Raw genomic sequence first — 17,431 nt, forward strand, 5'->3', positions numbered from 1 at the left:
GGTCCTGCTCAAGTTCTCTGGCTAGAGTTTTAGGACCATGGGAACAGCACAAATGATCCAAGAAATAAAGACATGTCTCCTAGAAAAGAGAAAGATTGAAAACCCTCCACAAACTAAAGGAAATAAAAACAGAACACTCAAATCAACAAAATTAGACAAAACAGTGATATTGGTACAGGCACTTCTGAAATCCACAGGATTATTAGAAACTATTTTAAAAAAATATCCCCCAGTGAACCAGAAATACTTGAAGAGACAGAAAACTCTAAACACGTGTGACCTACACAAATTGAAGCACAAGAATCTAAATATGTGAGATGGAAAAATATCAAGCAATGGAGTTGAAGAGCCATTAAAACCCTTCAAAGAGAGAAAAGCCCAGAGGCAGATTGAGTCTCAGCTGATTCTAAGAGAACATTAAAGAAGAGATGAGACTAACCTCCCCACATTATTCCATGAGATGGAAAAGGAGAAAACACTGAAAAAATCATCTTGTAAATCCATTAACACCCTGGTACCAAACCAGACCTAGACACATCCAGAAAGAAGACTTCAGACCAGTATTGATGAGCATAGACGTGAGTTTCCTTAATAAAATATTGGCCCAGTGCATTCTAGGACATATAAGGAGGTGGGGCCCATGATCTAGTGGGTCTCACCACAGGGCTCAGAAGTTGGCTCAGGATACACAGATCAGTAATGGAGTGTCCACATGTGATTCCTCACATAAAGAGAGGACAAGAATCACACCACCACATCAACCAAAGCAGAAAAAGCATTTAGCAAAGTCCAGCCTCAATCATGTGTAAGGACTGAGAAGCAAGCAGCATGGGGGACGGACCTGAACCTCATAAAGGTGACATGTGACAAACCCAAGGCCACCACCATCCTGAATAGAAATAACCTGAAAACAGTTCCTCTCAGCTCAGGACAGGACAAGGGTGTCCACTCTCCCACTCTGATTCCCCAGGGTCCCTGCCCTGCACACTTTGACACAGGAGCATTTTCACATGAACAACATGCAGAGCAGCATTATTGAGGCTGAAGTGACTGCTCTGGGGTCACCAGGGTCATAGTCTTAGGAAGCTCAGTGGACCCTGGTGAGTCTTTTCCCATGAAGGAGGGACATCATTGGGATTCCCTGATTAAGACCACCCTTGGTATTCTCAGTACAGCAAACAGGGAGCTAGCCCAGGGTTGGTGTCCCGGACACCTCAGGCTCACAGTCCTCCTGGATCCCAAGGAGTCCCTGAGACTCAGCACTGTCCTCTGGCACTTTTGTTGCTTGTAAAAGGAAGGTGAGGGGCTAAGGATCAGAAGAGGTTCCTGCAAGGGGACACGCAGCCAGGCTGGGTCACCACAGCAGCTAAGTACTAGTGAGTGGCAGGGGGCCTCTGACCAGCCCACTCAGTAAGCTCTGTCCTCTCCAAAGTCAGCCCACTCCAGCCCCAGAACCTGAGAACAAGAGCCTGACTGCCCAGGTCCTGCCTGAGACTCCAGGTGGCCCTGCCCTGAAGTGTCCACAGTCTTGGGAGGGGCAGAGGGGAATCCTGAGGGACATCCAGGGAGGGAGTGTGATGATCCTTGTGCCAGGAGCTGCTGAGAGGGTGACTCAGATGTCCTCCATCACTGCCCTGCTTCACTCTGGCCCAGAAAACAGCCACCACCATGACCAGCACAGCCAAGAGCTCTCTGCTGTGGAAGCCCTCACCAGGGCAATCAGGACACAGTCTAGGGGACTCCAGAACCCCAGGGGCCATTAGGGTCAGTCAAGTCCTCTTCTTGGTCCTGTGGCCATAGCCTCCCTCCTAATCAATCCTCCTGAACCAATTTTCTATTACTATTTGTACAACTGCCAGGGTAGTGAACAGGACCTACCTGCTTCCACACTCAAGTGGAGGCCAGACGTAGGGCACACATGGCCCCATCCATGTCAATACATCAGAAGGACAGAGGGTAACAGGTCCCCAAGCTGAGCCAGCAGGGACCCCATCACTTGTCCATGTTGATGAGGGTCTGCCTCCTTCCTGGTCATCCTCCTTCCTGGTCATCCTCACCACTTGGAAGAGGCCCAGGCTCTCACCAATGTTAGAAGTGGACCCAGGTGAGCAGGGTCTACACCCCACTGAATCACAGTGTGGCAGCTTGTTGAGCACCAACCCTCCCAGGGACGTCCTTGTCACTACACAGTCGAGAGAAAGGTACATGGAGAAACGTGAAGCTCAGTCATGACTCACCCAAAGTCTTCCAGCACCTGATGAGCTTTGGGTATAAGGGAATCTGCTCTGAATGACACAGATTGCAACATTCAGATGTTCCATCAAACTCTGGAACCCCAAAGCTGAACATAGCTTATGGTGACTGCACATGTATTTTGATTATAATTCTGTAACTTAGGGTAAGATATAGGTGTGGATAGCCTGCATTTTTGTGATCTGTTCACACACACACACACACACACACACACAGCCATTAGCCTTCTAGCCTCTGTGGCGTGAGCCTGGTCACCAGTTCTCAAAGCCCTCTGTCATGTGTGAATACATCCTGCTCCCTGGAAAGTCCCACCACATGTCACCCTGACTTCAGGGCTCCTTGGGCCAGGTGACATGCACCCCAGGCAGAGAATTGACCTTCCTTAGGGCACAGCCATTAGCCTCCCCCAGAGCAAGGTGTCTGCCCTCCCTCCACATCCTGGACACAAGCCTCACCATAGGAAGATGCACAATGAGGCCCCAGGTTGAACCACAGACCTGGTCACTCACATTCAGGGTCTTCTCCAGCTGGAAGGGGTTTTCTAGGATGGGAACCTGCTCTGGGGAATGTGGGGACATCCTGGTCCTTCTTCCTTTTGCTGGAGGCTCCCAGATGTGAGGTCTCAGGGATTCGGGGAGGAAGACTTGGGGCAGCTGCATCTGAGTTCAAGACTCACTCTGGTTCTCTGTCCCCAGGGTCGTCTCCCAGGTGCAGCTCCAAGAGTGGGGACTTCGGTGGTGAAGCCCTAGTAGACATTGTCCCTAACCTAGGATGTTTCTGGATTCTCCATCACCAGTGGTTACTGCTGGAGGTTCATCCATCAGCCTCCTGCGGTGGCTGCAGTGAATGGGGCTCACTGATGGTAATGGAGGCACAACTTATAACCCCTCCCTGAAGAGTGGAGTCTCCATGTGCAGAGACCATGTAAGGACCAGTTCTCCCTACAGTTGAGATCTGTGACAGACAAGGATGTGGCTGTGCATGACTGTGCAGGACCACAGTGAGGGTGTTGTAGGGACAAATGAGGCAAGGCACCGACGATAGCAGGAAAGAGTTTTATTTGGCTGCAGCCAGGTTCAGAGGGCACAGCTTTTGCTGTAATCAATCAATCCCCTGAACCCTGAGTTCAGGTAGTTTCAGAGTTTTATACCCACCGTGTAAGGGGAGGGGCTCAGAAGTTCACAGTTTGCAGAAGTTCACATAAAAGCAGCTTTTTTCCCACTGTTCTGGGCAAGTTAACTCTTCAAGGACCACACCTGAGAAGGGGGGAGCTTCTTCTCCCCTTTTTATTCTCCCCCTGCCAGCTGTTACCATGGAGCCCAGTTGATAACTTCTCTTATCTTAAAAATGTAGACATCTCTGTGAAGCTCAGCTCAGGGCAGAGGCCTTGTTTGCACATTTCTTCAAAGTACTATAGTGCATATGTTTGTGAAAACTAGTAAAGGGGTGTCCAGCACCTGAAGTGCTGATATCTTCTCGGCCAGTGGTCAAGTAAACAGGGAGACACAAATATAGGAAGTTTATCTACATGGAACTCTTTTGCAGAGACTCTTTTGCTGACAGTCCTAAAATCAGTCTAGGTGAAGATTTCTGGAGAGGTAGAGTTAAGACTTTTCAGTGGAGAAAGGGGGTACCACTTCAAGAGTACTTCAGGGTGACCTCAGACACAAGCCTCCCTGCTTGGTAGTGAAGAACAAACAGGGACATTAGGACCAGCAGGGAGCTCAGGACCAGCAGGGGATCAGAATCAGTAGCAGAAAGTCAGGACCAACAAGGGAAGCTCAGACCAGGGGTGGAGCTCAGGACAAGCAGGTGCACTATGGAACCATGAGGGACAGGAAGGGACCAAGGAGCAAGAGAGGAAGCTGGGAGTGAGGGGCTTCCTGTAGGCCTGTGGGGTTTCCTCTCCTTCTCTACCTTATAGAACCTCAGAGACTCTGCAATGCACCTGCTGTGGAGGACCTGGGAATGTCCAAGCCCCTGGCATGGAACAGACTCTTTGTCAAATTTTCCTGCATTCATAGGTACATGTTTTCTTCATCTCATTCTTATTAATTTCTCTGAGAGGCAAACACACCTTGTACACAACTGAAAGTAGACTGCAGTCTGCACAACTCGAGGGTCTTTGGAGAATTGAAGTATCAGAGTCATTACCCTCATCTGAAGGTCAGTCTGCTGTGTTGTCATCAAGAGGGACAGCTGCATGCAGGACTCTGTGTCTCTGATTAAGAATGAGGGTCTCATGCCTGTCCTCGTGCTCTGAGGACTTCCAATCCTTCTGCTGCACCATTGAACAGTCCTGGGGAGGCAGGAGCAGAGGTCCGGGTACCTGAGCATGGCCTGTTGGTCAGCTCAGGACATGTGGTCCACCAATCACCCCACACTCTCCCTCCTGGGAGGAGAGCCCTCCTGATCCCTCCTGCTGGCTCTGCTGGGTCTGCATAGTGAGCGTGCTGCCCACAGCCACCCTCTGGGTGAGGACAGAGAAGTGCTCCTGGGTCAGCCATGGCCATGTGCCTCTTGTCTCAGCCCCTCCCTCTCCTGACCTTGCTCACCACCACAGCCACTGTCCAGCTCTGCCCCTGTGAAGCCAGCTTCTTACATGGACAGGAGAATGAGGCCAGGAAGAGGCTGTCCTTCAGGCCTGGCCTTTTCTCCTAGCACTGTAACCTAAATTGGGTTCCTCAGCTGTGCACCCCTGTGGCAAGTGCCTGAGGCCATCAACACATGAAGAGGAGCTTTCCTTTGGCTCATGACTTCCAGTGCTCTAGTCCATGAAGAGAGGAGTCCACTGCATTCACACCTTTCCTGGGTGTGCCAGGGGCAATGCAGAGAGCCCACTGTGGGGACAGCCACTCACCTAGTTTGAAGGACTCCAAGGGGAGGGAAGCAGAGACGGGGTCTGACAGTCCCCTTGCAGGGCATGTCCACTGTGATTTACAGATATTTTATGAGTCCCCATGTCCTAAGGGATCTCCACTCCCCCAAAGCTCAAGGGGCTGAAGAACAACCTTATCAGATGAATTTTGAAGGACAATGATGCACATTAATCATTCTATCCCTGGACACATACCTTTCATGTGCATCTCATAATGCAGGACACATTTAGTCCTCATCCTTGAGTCCCTAAAGACACAAATACTTCAGCTTAGCTCAGAAGTCCAGTGCAAAGACTCGGAAAGATTCATGAAAACCCTACTGTGTGCCTTAAAATCAAAGAGGGCTTCCATACTCCCAAGTTTTATGGAGGGCTCTTGGCATCTGCACCAAACTGCCCAGGTGGACATACCCCCTGGCCTCCTGCTTAGTGAGCCTGGCCTGCAGCTTCCTAGGCAAGTGTTGCTCACTGCTGCCTCCTCTGATCCAGGGGTCTCCACAGCAGCCCTGGCTTCATCTCACAGCCCCATGCATCACCTACCAGGGCTTCCAGCAGGGACTCTGACCCCTGACCCCCATCTGACCTCCCAGCCCTTCCTTTCAAGTATTCATGTAACCCTCCCTGACCCTGTAGCTCTCACAGTCTGCCACCTGCAAAGCCAGCATGGTGTGGCTGAGGACAAGTCACCCTCAGCAGGGAGCAGGTCCTGGATGCTCTTGAACCAGGGCTGGGAACCTCTGAACCCCTTGCTGGCTGAACAGGGGAAACCATGCTCTGGGCAGTCCTGGGTCAGGAGCCCAGAGCTCTCACCCACAGGCCCTGCCCTGGGGTGCTGAGAGCCACGGCCGAGTCTGTATGGCCCCTGGCATTTTGCCAACAGTATTGATTGACAGGTGAGGCATTACTATCCGCCTCTGCCGCAACTTTTGAGTTCTCGCACTATTTTGGAGTTCTCGTGGGGATTTCCGGGGATTCCCCGAGAGTTCCCATTGGTTGGGGAAGTGCAGGAGGAGGGATTTCTGGGATAGATATTTTCCGCTGGGGGTTCCTGGACAAGCCTCGTGGCATTCGGGAGGATTCCCCGGGAGCTGTGTGAAGTGTTTTCCTGCAGTTTAAAAATAAAGTTTGTTCCTGTTTCAGTGGCTCGTGATTTGTGCCCAGCCAGACTGCGGCATTTGGTGGTCCGTACGGGGAGAACGTCTGAAGCTTCGGGGTAAGTGAAATTGCTTGCCCCTAAGGAAAGGCGAGAGAATGGGTGACCATTTTAAAAAGCAATGTGTTCTTGTTTTGATTTGTTTTGTGTTTGTTTCAAGCTGCCTATCCCTAGAATTTTCTCAGGCAGATTGGGAAAAATGGTTGGCTCAAGGTTTGAAGTTGTTCGCCCCTGAGGAAGAGATAGAAATAGACCACAAATGCACATGTCAAGAAAATAGGAAAATTGATACAACGATTTTTTGTTCCATTTTTGTTTCATTCTGTTTCGGTTTTGTTTTGTGTTATCTTATTGGGTTGCATTATCTTTATAACAGATTAGAAATTAGTAAAAAACAAACTGAAAGAGTGTTAAGTAAATTGTTAGAGGTTCAGACCATGGAGAAAGACATTTTAGATCAAGCAAAAGAGAAGGTCTCTCAAGCCAGTCAGACAGAGGAAGAAAATTTAAAGGACGAAAGCTTAGAGGAGAAACAGCTATTAGGGAAAAAGCCACAACAGGAGGCTGCTACTAACACCGTTCTATCACCAGAGGGTGTAATTCAACCAATAGCACCCCCTATGGAGATAGCTGAGTGGCCCTCAAACCCCGTAGTTGATAGATGGGATCCTGATACAGGACCTCAAAGATTAGCATGCCCTGTACTTGAGCAGGCAGGAGGGCAGCGAATTCACCGTGCTTTAGATTTCAAAACAGTGAAGCAGTTAAAGGAGGCTGTAACAACCTATGGTCCTCAAGCACCGTTCACTGTAAGCATGGTCGAATCCATTACCAACTTGGACATGACGCCAGCAGATTGGGCTAGTATGTGTAAATCTGTGCTAAATGGAGGACAATATTTGTTATGGAAGGTTGCCAATGAGGAATTTTGCACGGAGACAGCTAGACGAAATGAAGCAGCCGGTTACCCTCAAAGAAATCTAGATATGTTGTTAGGAAAAGGACCTTATGAGGGTCAACGGCAACAAATTGAATATGATCCTGGCGTATACGCACAAATTGCTGTAGATGCAGTTAGGGCATGGAAAACTTTACAGGGGCATGGAGGTTTACAAGGTCAATTATCTAAGGTAATACAAGGAACTAATGAACCTTACGTTGAATTTGTAGATAGGCTTATTCAAGCAGCTTCCAGAATTTTTGGGGATACAGAACAGGCAATGCCATTTATAAAACAACTGGCTTATGACCAAGCAAATCGTTGTTGCAGAGAGGTCATTAGACCATGGAGACATGAAGATTTAAACACATATATTAAATTATGTAGAGACATTAATGAACAAGGGCAAGTCTTAGCAGCAGTACAACAGGCTTTAGATGCCAGGCCCAAAACATGCTATAATTGTGATCAAACAGGACAATTTAAAAGGAGTTGCCCCATAGGAGGAGGGTTTAACAAAGCTAGATATCAAACGAATAGAATACCGGGTATTTGCCCACAATGCAGTAGAGGGAAACATTGGGCTAATGAATGCCGTTCTCAAACCATCATAGAGGGTATTCCGTTATCAAAAAACAGACAAGGACCAAGTGTTTACCCACGATATCATGGAGAAAGGCATCGGGCTCCATTGCCAAAAAACGGACAGGGGGGCCCAATGCTCCAGGGCCCACAACCACAAATGTACAGGGCACTGGAGGAACCCAGAAACACCATGGAGGAACCCAGCAACACCATCAGGGTAGTGCCCAGGACACATTATCCATCAGATCTCTCATCAGACGAACCAGAGGGAGCGCAGGGTTGGACATCTGTGCCTCTGCAGAGCAGTACTAACTCCAGAGATGGGAGTTCAAATCATTCCCACAGGAGTAAAAGGACCTCTTCCCCAAGGAAAAGTAGGCTTATTGTTAGGACGCAGTTCTTCTACGCTAAAAGGACTTATGATAAGTCCCGGGGTAATTGATCCCGATTATGAAGGTGAAATAAAAATTATAGCTAGTTCTCCAAGAGGTATATCAGTAATTTCACCAGGAGATAGAATAGCACAGTTATTAATAATACCCAGCCTACATGATAAATTTTCCAGTAGTACTATAGAAAGAGGTTCCAGGGGATTAGGCTCCACAGGTGTAGATTGGGCTATGCTGTCTTTAAATTTAGATTCTCGCCCCATGCTAAAACTAAATATTCAAGGACATGTATTTAATGGGCTACTGGATACAGGTGCAGACCTTAGCATCATATCTCGTCAAGAATGGCCACAACATTGGCCGTTACAACAAGCCACTCAAACGCTTCGAGGCCTAGGAGTGGCAACTAATCCCCATAGAAGTGCAATGGTATTAGATTGGAAGGATCCTGAAGGATGTGAAGGAACTATACAGCCATATGTATTGGATTATCTTCCTATAAATTTATGGGGACGAGATGTCCTAGATCAATTAGGACTAACATTAACAAATAACATCAATTCAAATGCGCCCACTATTAGGGCTAGACAAGGTTTCAGGAAAGAAAAAAGATTAGGAGAACAAGGCATAGCATCACCAATTCAAATAGATCAGGGAATAAATAGACATGGACTGGGTTTTCAGAAGGGGTCACTGAGGCAATAAAAATTACTTGGAAATCAGATAGACCAGTATGGATTCCTCAGTGGCCCCTGACTAAAGAAAAGATACAAGCAGCCCATGACCTGGTCAAACAACAATTAGCGGAGGGACATATACAACCTTCCGTATCTCCTTATAATACTCCCATTTTTGTCATTAAAAAGAAGTCTGGTAAATGGAGATTATTGCAAGATTTAAGAGCCATTAATAATGAGATGGTTATTATGGGACCTGCTCAATCGGGGATTCCCCAATTGTCTGCTTTGCCAAAAACCTGGTACGTTTTAGCTATAGATATTAAAGATTGTTTTTTTTTTCAATTCCAATTCATCCTGAGGATAGTCCACATTTTGCATTTACTATTCCTGCACTGAATCATGAAGGTCCTGATCAGAGATATGAATGGAAAGTACTCCCTCAAGGGATGGCTAACAGCCCAACTATGTGTCAAATTTATGTTAACAAAGCAATCCAGCCACTTAGAAATCAAAATCCTAAACTACAAATATTTCACTATATGGATGATGTATTGTTAGCACACAAAGATAAAAACACATTGCTAGAATGTTATGTCACACTTACAAATTTATTAAAAAATTATAATCTAGGAGGAGAAGGAAGATGGCGGCGAGGGGAGTGCATTGCCCCCGTGTGCTGCTTCACTGTGTGGGAGTATGACAAGTCAGGACGGCTAAAGGATATCTTGTTAGGAATTTCCAGCAATAGTGGGGTGCTCCGGAACCTGGAGGAAGGATTTCCATTGCACGAGGATCAGCTACGGGGACTCAAAAGCGAGAGGTTTGTCGCACGGAGGGTAACACTGCTTATTCAGCAAATCGCCCCGCTGCTAGAGTCTGCAGCGCGCGCTGGGATAGAGACGCAGGGTTACAGCGCTGCAGTTTCTGCCAGCCGCGCAAGCACCGTACTCAGGGCTGAATTCTGGGTTCGAGACGGGGGAAGGAAGCGGTCCATCTCGGTTCTCCACACCGGTCAGACCACAGAGGAGGCCAGCAGCCACCATGTTGGTAAACTGACGTCACCACCCCTGTTTTCGACTGACCGCAGCTCATTCAGCCATAGAACAGGTAATTTCAGGCTGCAATTCGCCTGCGGCTTGCAGACAGATTGCTAGGGTTCAGCGCCTGGGTGCTTCTTAGAACCTGATCTTATCGGAGTGAACACCGAGCATGGGGCGGCCGAGTTCCGTCTCCCGGAACCGTCCCGGAACTGCCCTGGCCCAGGGCTGCTGAGCCTGCGGAGGCTGCTTCTTGGACCCTGCTCCTATCAGAGCATACAAGCACTAAGCAGCCGAATTCCGGCTCCCGGAACTAAGCCCGCGGGGACTGCTTCTTGGAGCTTACACTTATAGGAGCTTACACCGAGCACGGAGCGGCCGAGTTCCGGCTCCCGGAACTTCCCTGGCCCGGGGCTAGGAGCCCGCGGAAACTGCTTCTCGGTCCGGGTCCTGCTGAGGGCCGGTCAGGACTCACCCGGTGCTTTGGTTGCCCGGCAAGGGGAACGAAATGCTGCCATTCGCATAGGATACCAACATGGCAGAGATCTGATGTCTGCAGAAAGCGGCGGAGGAGGGAACTTCATCAATACCAGCGGTGACATAAGCAGTTGGTCTCCTGGTAGGAGGGGTAAGGCACAGTCACCCGAGTCTCCTCAATTTGTCGTCGAGCCAGAGGTGAGGAGCCGGGCCGCCGCCAGCGCCCAGAGCAGGACCAGCGGCTCGCCAACGTGGTGACCGCGTGACCCCAATTGGAGAGGGGGCGGAGCGGAGCCGCCACCCGCACCCGCAAGGTGGGCAGACCCGCAACCCAGTGGTACATGGGCGTGGTAGGAGGGGCAGGGCAGAGCCGCCGTTCGCGCTTGCAAGGTAAACAGACCTGTGACAGCCTGGCGGGTCAGGCCCAGTGGCCTGCCAGTGTGGTACACACGTCACCCCAACTGGAGTAGGGGCAGAGCAGATCCTTCTCCCACGCCCGGATCAGGCCCTGCCGGTGTGGTGGTCACGTGACCCCAATTGGAGTGGGGGCGGAGCGGAACCGCCACCCATGCCCGCAGGGTGAGCAGACCAGTGATCAACCTGCAGATCAGGCCCAGGGGTCCGCAGGCGTGGTAGGAGGGGCAGGGCAGATCCGCCGCCCGCGCCTCCAAGGTAGGCAGACCTACAACAGACCGGCGGATCAGGCCCAGGAGCCTGCCGGCGTGGTACAAACACCACCCTAATTGGAGTAGTGGCAGAGCAGAGTCGCTGCCCGTGCCAGGAACAGGCCCAGCGTCCTGCAGGCGGGGTAGTCACGACACCCCAATTGGAGTAGGGGCAGAGCAGAGCCTCCACCCGTGCCCGAAAGGTGGGCAGATCTGCGACCGACCAGCGGGACAGGCCCAGTGGCCTGCCGGTAGGACAGACACGTCACCCCATTTGGAGTAGGGGCAGAGTAGAGCCGCCGCCCGCGCCTGCAGGGTAGGCAAACCTGCAACCGACCGGAGGATCAGGCCCGGTGGCCTGCCGGCGTGGTACACTCGTCACCCCAATTGGAGTAGGGGCAGAACAGAGCCGCTGCCAGCTCCCAGAACAGGCCCAGTGACCTGCCGGCGTGGTAGCCACGACACCCCAATTGGAATAAGGAGAGAGCAGAGCCGCCGCCCGCACCTGCAGGAAAGATACGCAAGCAGTATGAAAAGACAAGGAAAGAAAGGACCACAAGCAATGCAGGTCAACGCAACTTTAGAAGAGGTAACAGCTGCAACAGATGGAATGTCAGATAAAGAATTCAGGATATACATGCTTCAGATGATCTGGAGTATCAAGGAAGACATTAAACAGCAAAATCAGACAATGAAAGATCACTTCGACAACGAATTATGCAAACAAATCCAGGAAGCAAAGGATCAACTATACAGGGAGATAGAGGTTATAAAAAACAAACAAACAGAAATCCTAGAAATGCAGGAAGCAATAAACCAACTTAAAAACTCAATGGAGAATACTACCAGCAGAGTAGAACACTTAGAAGATAGAACATCAGACAATGAAGACAAAGTATTTCAACTGGAAAAGAACATAGACAGCTCAGCAAGACTGTTAAGAAACAATGAGCAGAACATCCAAGAAATATGGGATAACATTAAGAGACCAAACTTAAGAGTCATTGGGATACAGGAAGGTACAGAGCTCCAAACCAAAGGAATGAGCAGTCTATTCAATGAAATAATACGAGAAAACTTCCCAGACTTGAAGAATGAGACAGAATCCCAAATCCTAGAAGCCTACAGGACGCCGAATGTGCAAAATCATAAGAGATCCACATCTAGACACATTATAATGAAGATGCCCAACATACAGAATAAGGAGAGAATTTTAAAAGCTACAAGAGAAAGGAAGCAGATTACATTTAGGGGTAAGCCAATCAGGATAACAGCTGATCTTTCAACACAGACTCTGAAAGCTAGAAGATCCTGGAATAACATATTTCAAACACTGAAAGAAAATGGGTTCCAACCAAGAATTGTGTATCCAGCGAAATTAAGCTTCAGGATGGAGGATGAAATTAAAACCTTCCACGATAAACAAAAGTTTAAAGAATTCGCAGCTAGAAAAGCATCTCTTCAAAACATCCTCGCCAAAGCATTACAGGAAGAGGAAATGGAAAATAACAATGAAAACCAACAATGGGAGGTAGGACAGTAAAGGGGGGGGAATAATCAAAGAGGAAAACAAACCATGTTTAGTAACAGAAATAAACAAATATGGCTGGAAGAACAACCCATATCTCAATAATAACCCTAAATGTTAATGGCTTAAACTCACCAATTAAGAGACACAGGCTAGTAGAATGGATCACAAAACAAGACCCAACAATATGCTGCCTACAGGAGATGCATTTGATAGGAAAAGACATACATAGGCTAAAGGTGAAAGGTTGGGAAAAATCATATCACTCATATGGACTTCGGAAACAAGCAGGAGTGTCCATATTCATATCAAATAAAATAGATTTCAAGCCAAAGTTAATCAAAAGAGATAAAGAGGGACACTACATACTGCTTAAGGGAACCATACACCAATAAGACATAACAATCATAAATATTTATGCCCCAAACAATGGTGCAGCTATGTTCGTCAAACAAACTCTTCTCAAGTTCAAGAGTCTAATAGACCACCATACCATAATCATGGGAGACTTCAACACACCTCTCTCGCCACTGGACAGATCTTCCAAACAAAAGTTGAATAAGGAAACTATAGAACTCAATAACACTATTAATAACCTAGACCTAATTGACATATATAGAGTACACCACCCAACATCAAGCAGTTACACTTTTTTCTCAGCAGCACATGGATCCTTCTCAAAAATAGATCATATATTATGTCACAGGGCAACTCTTAGACAATATAAAGGAGTAGAGATAATACCATGCATCTTATCTGATCATAATGGAATGAAACTGAAAATCAACGATAAAAGAAGGAAGGAAAAAGCATACATCACTTGGAGAATGAACAATAGGTTACTGAATGATCAATGGGTTATAGAAGACATCAAGAAGGAAATTAAAAAATTCTTAGGGATAAATGAAAACACAGACACAACATATCGGAATATATGGGACACATTGAAAGCAGTTCTAAGAGGAAAATTCATTGCTTGGAGTTCATTCCTTGAAAAAAGAAAAAACCAACAAATAAATGATCTCATACTTCATCTCAAAATCCTTGAAAAAGAAGAGCAAAACAACAGCAAAAGAAGTAGAAGGCAAGAAATAATTAAAATCAGAGCTGAAATTAATGAAATCGAAACAAAAGAAACAATTGAAAAAATTGACAAAACTAAAAGTTGGTTCTTTGAAAAAATAAACAAAATCGATAGACCCTTAGCGATGCTAGCGAAGAGAAGAAGAGAGAGAACTCAAATTACTAGCATACGGGATGAAAAAGGCAATATCACAACAGACACTTCAGAAATACAGAAGATAATCAAAAACTATTTTGAATCCTTATACTCCAACAAATTAGAAGATAGTGAAGGCATAGATAAATTTCTTAAGTCATATGATCTGCCCAGATTGAGTCAGGAGGTTATAGAAAACCTAAACAGACCAATATCAATTGAGGAAATAGAAGAAACCATAAAAAGACTACCAACTAAGAAAAGCCCAGGTCCGGATGGGTATACAGCAGAATTTTACAAAACCTTTAAAGAAGAACTAATACCAATACTTTTCAAGCTACTTCAGGAAATAGAAAAGGAGGGAGAACTTCCAAATTCATTCTATGAGGCCAACATCACCCTGATACCTAAACCAGACAAAGACACTTCAAAGAAAGAAAACTACAGACCAATATCTCTAATGAACCTAGATGCAAAAATCCTCAATAAAATTCTGGCAAATCGGATACAAAAACATATCAAAAAAATTGTACACCATGATCAAGTAGGATTCATCCCTGGGATGCAAGGCTGGTTCAATATACGGAAATCAATAAATGTTATTCACCACATCAATAGACTTAAAAATAAGAACCATATGATCATCTCGATAGATGCGGAAAAAGCATTCGACAAAGTACAACATCCCTTTATGTTCAAAACTCTAGAAAAACTAGGGATAACAGGAACATACCTCAATATTGTAAAAGCAATCTATGCTAAGCCTCAGGCTAGCATCATTCTCAATGGAGAAAAACTGAAGGCATTCCCTCTAAAATCTGGAACAAGACAGGGATGCCCTCTCTCACCACTTCTGTTCAACATAGTTCTCGAAACACTGGCCAGAGCAATTAGACAGACAAAAGAAATTAAAGGCATAAAAATAGGAAAAGAAGAACTTAAATTATCACTATTTGCAGATGATATGATTCTATACCTAGCAGACCTAAAAGGCTCTACAAAGAAACTATTAGAGCTAATAAATGAATTCAGCAAAGTGGCAGGATATAAAATCAACACGCATAAATCAAAGGCATTCCTGTATATCAGCGACAAATCCTCTGAAATGGAAATGAGGACAACCACTCCATTCACAATATCCTCAAAAAAAAAAATAAATAAAATACTTGGGAATCAACCTAACAAAAGAGGTGAAAGACGTATACAATGAAAACTACAGAACCCTAAAGAGAGAAATGGAAGAAGATCTTAGAAGATGGAATAATATTCCCTGTTCATGGATAGGCAGAACTAACATCATCAAAATGGCGATATTACCAAAAGTTCTCTATAGGTTTAATGCAATCCCAATCAAAATCCCAATGGCATTTCTTTTAGAAATAGAGAAAGCAATCATGAAATTCATATGGAAAAATAAAAGACCCAGAATAGCAAAAACAATGCTAAGCAGGAAGTGTGAATCAGGCGGTATAGCGATACCAGACTTCAAACTATACTACAGAGCAATAGTAACAAAAACAGCATGGTACTGATACCAAAACAGGCGGGTGGACCAATGGTACATGCCGCAGTCTGGCTGGGCACAAAATCACGAGCCACTCAAGCAGGAACAAAGTTTATTTTTTGAAACTGCCGCCAATGTCCGGTACCGCCCGGGAAGATTTTTTCCACACACGCGGCCTCCTCTCGGACAGCCGAGAGAGCTCCTCCCCCAGAACTCCCTCCTACTGTACTTCCCCAACCAATGGGAACTCTCCAGGAGTCCTGTAGCCGGCCTAGGTGAACAGCAGGAGTCCAATATCCATATGAATGCAAATCTTAACATAATCATATCATCTCAATGGCTAGCTGGCGTCACCTTTTCGAACCAAAAATGCCATGCATCATATACTTGGCTCTCAGCATCTCCCCCCTTCTGTTTAAGTAACAAGCAATCTGGCTAGGGACCGTGCCTGTTAGGTTTGTCCAATTCAACATATGGTTCTTACGCGTCATCGGAAAACTGACTTTTAGGCATCAGCCTCCTGTCTTAGGTTGATACCACTGCAATTGGATCATACCCGTCACTGACTACCGGTCCAGCATATAGCCATACTTGTGGATAGGCCTATGTACCAGTGGGGGGGGTGAGGTTCTTTGCCTCACCTCTGTTGGCCCCCAAATTTGGCCTTGGTGCTGGTGGGGGGGTGAGGTTCTTTACCTCACCTCTGTTGGCCCCCAAAATTAGATCATCACTAGTAGAAGGGAGGAGGATACAGAAATGTCATGACACCAAGTCAATTGACGGCTCTTTAGGAAAAATTGCAACACTGGTGACATATCAGCAAAGATACACCAGCACTACCATAATTCGCTGCATCAACAGATAGATCACAATGCATACAAGTGATACATAGTCCAGGCAAGTTCTGTAAGCAGTTAAAAGTAGAGGAATCCATCAATATGTCCATATCCTCCCAAAATAAAGCATACAAGTGATACATAGTCCAGGCAAGTTCTGTAAGCAGTTCAAAGCAGAGGAATCTATCAATATGTCCATATCCTTCCAAAATAAATCGACTCATTGATTGAGCATTACTTGTTGAGTTATAAATCATTGATGTATCAGCTTACACGGTTTGTTGTGATAACTCTCGAAGAAGTTGTAGTTTGGTTTTATCTTTGTCTTCACCGGCACTGGGATGAAAATAGGAATTTTGACAATGATGCTAAAAAAAAATATGTAACATTTCAACAGGTACTAAGAAAACAATATTTAGAACAATTTACATTATCCTGAACAGAATTATTAAATATAATGAAAACGAAAGGTGAAAGTAAACAAACAGATTTGTTAACCTTCTATTTGTTCATATATTAGAACAATCCTCAACAGCTGTTTACCCAAATTAAATTAAACTATTAAAATCACGTGAATAATAAAAAAAAAAATTTTGGATCCATGTGCATGAGTGCCCCTCATATGTGATTTATGGACATACGCACATACAGACATACAACACAAAACAGAAGTGTGCACACGTAACATATAACACATAAGACAATAGTAAAGGCCTTGTAGCTTTACCTAGGTGAAATCTCCATTGCAATGTTCAAAAACTCCACAGTCAAAATATAAAACTGATCAGAAAAAACATTAACCTAGGTCTGTATGAGCTCAAAAATAAAATAGAACTTTATGATGTGGGAAAAAGCAATAATAAAATAGATATTGAAAAAAACATCCTGGTTAATCACTGTCACAGATGTAAGAATAGCCAAGCTGGAGATCTGGATATCAGCTGTTATGGATTTGAGTGGAATCATCTTCCTTTTGGTCTGTAGGAACTGTTTTAGTTAGTCTCTCTGGAATCCAAATCGGCTGCTATTCTTCCTGTGGAAAAACACAAACAGAGCCCCGACTCCAGACTATCACTGGGTCAGGACCTTTCCATTGTCCTGTTAGAATATCTTTCCAAAGTACCTTAGGCTTATGTACATTTTTTGGATACAAATGTCTTTCGGCAGCACTAAGCCCTGAGGAATCCAAATTTAAAAAGTTTAGAGTAAAAAGGGTTATTTTAAGTTTATCTTTGGGGGATATATACCCCTTTCCAATTCCCTCCTTTTGTTTTAATAAGTACATTT

Source organism: Marmota flaviventris, chromosome 2 (genome assembly GCF_047511675.1).
Source record: "Marmota flaviventris isolate mMarFla1 chromosome 2, mMarFla1.hap1, whole genome shotgun sequence".
Lineage (NCBI taxonomy): Eukaryota > Metazoa > Chordata > Mammalia > Rodentia > Sciuridae > Marmota > Marmota flaviventris.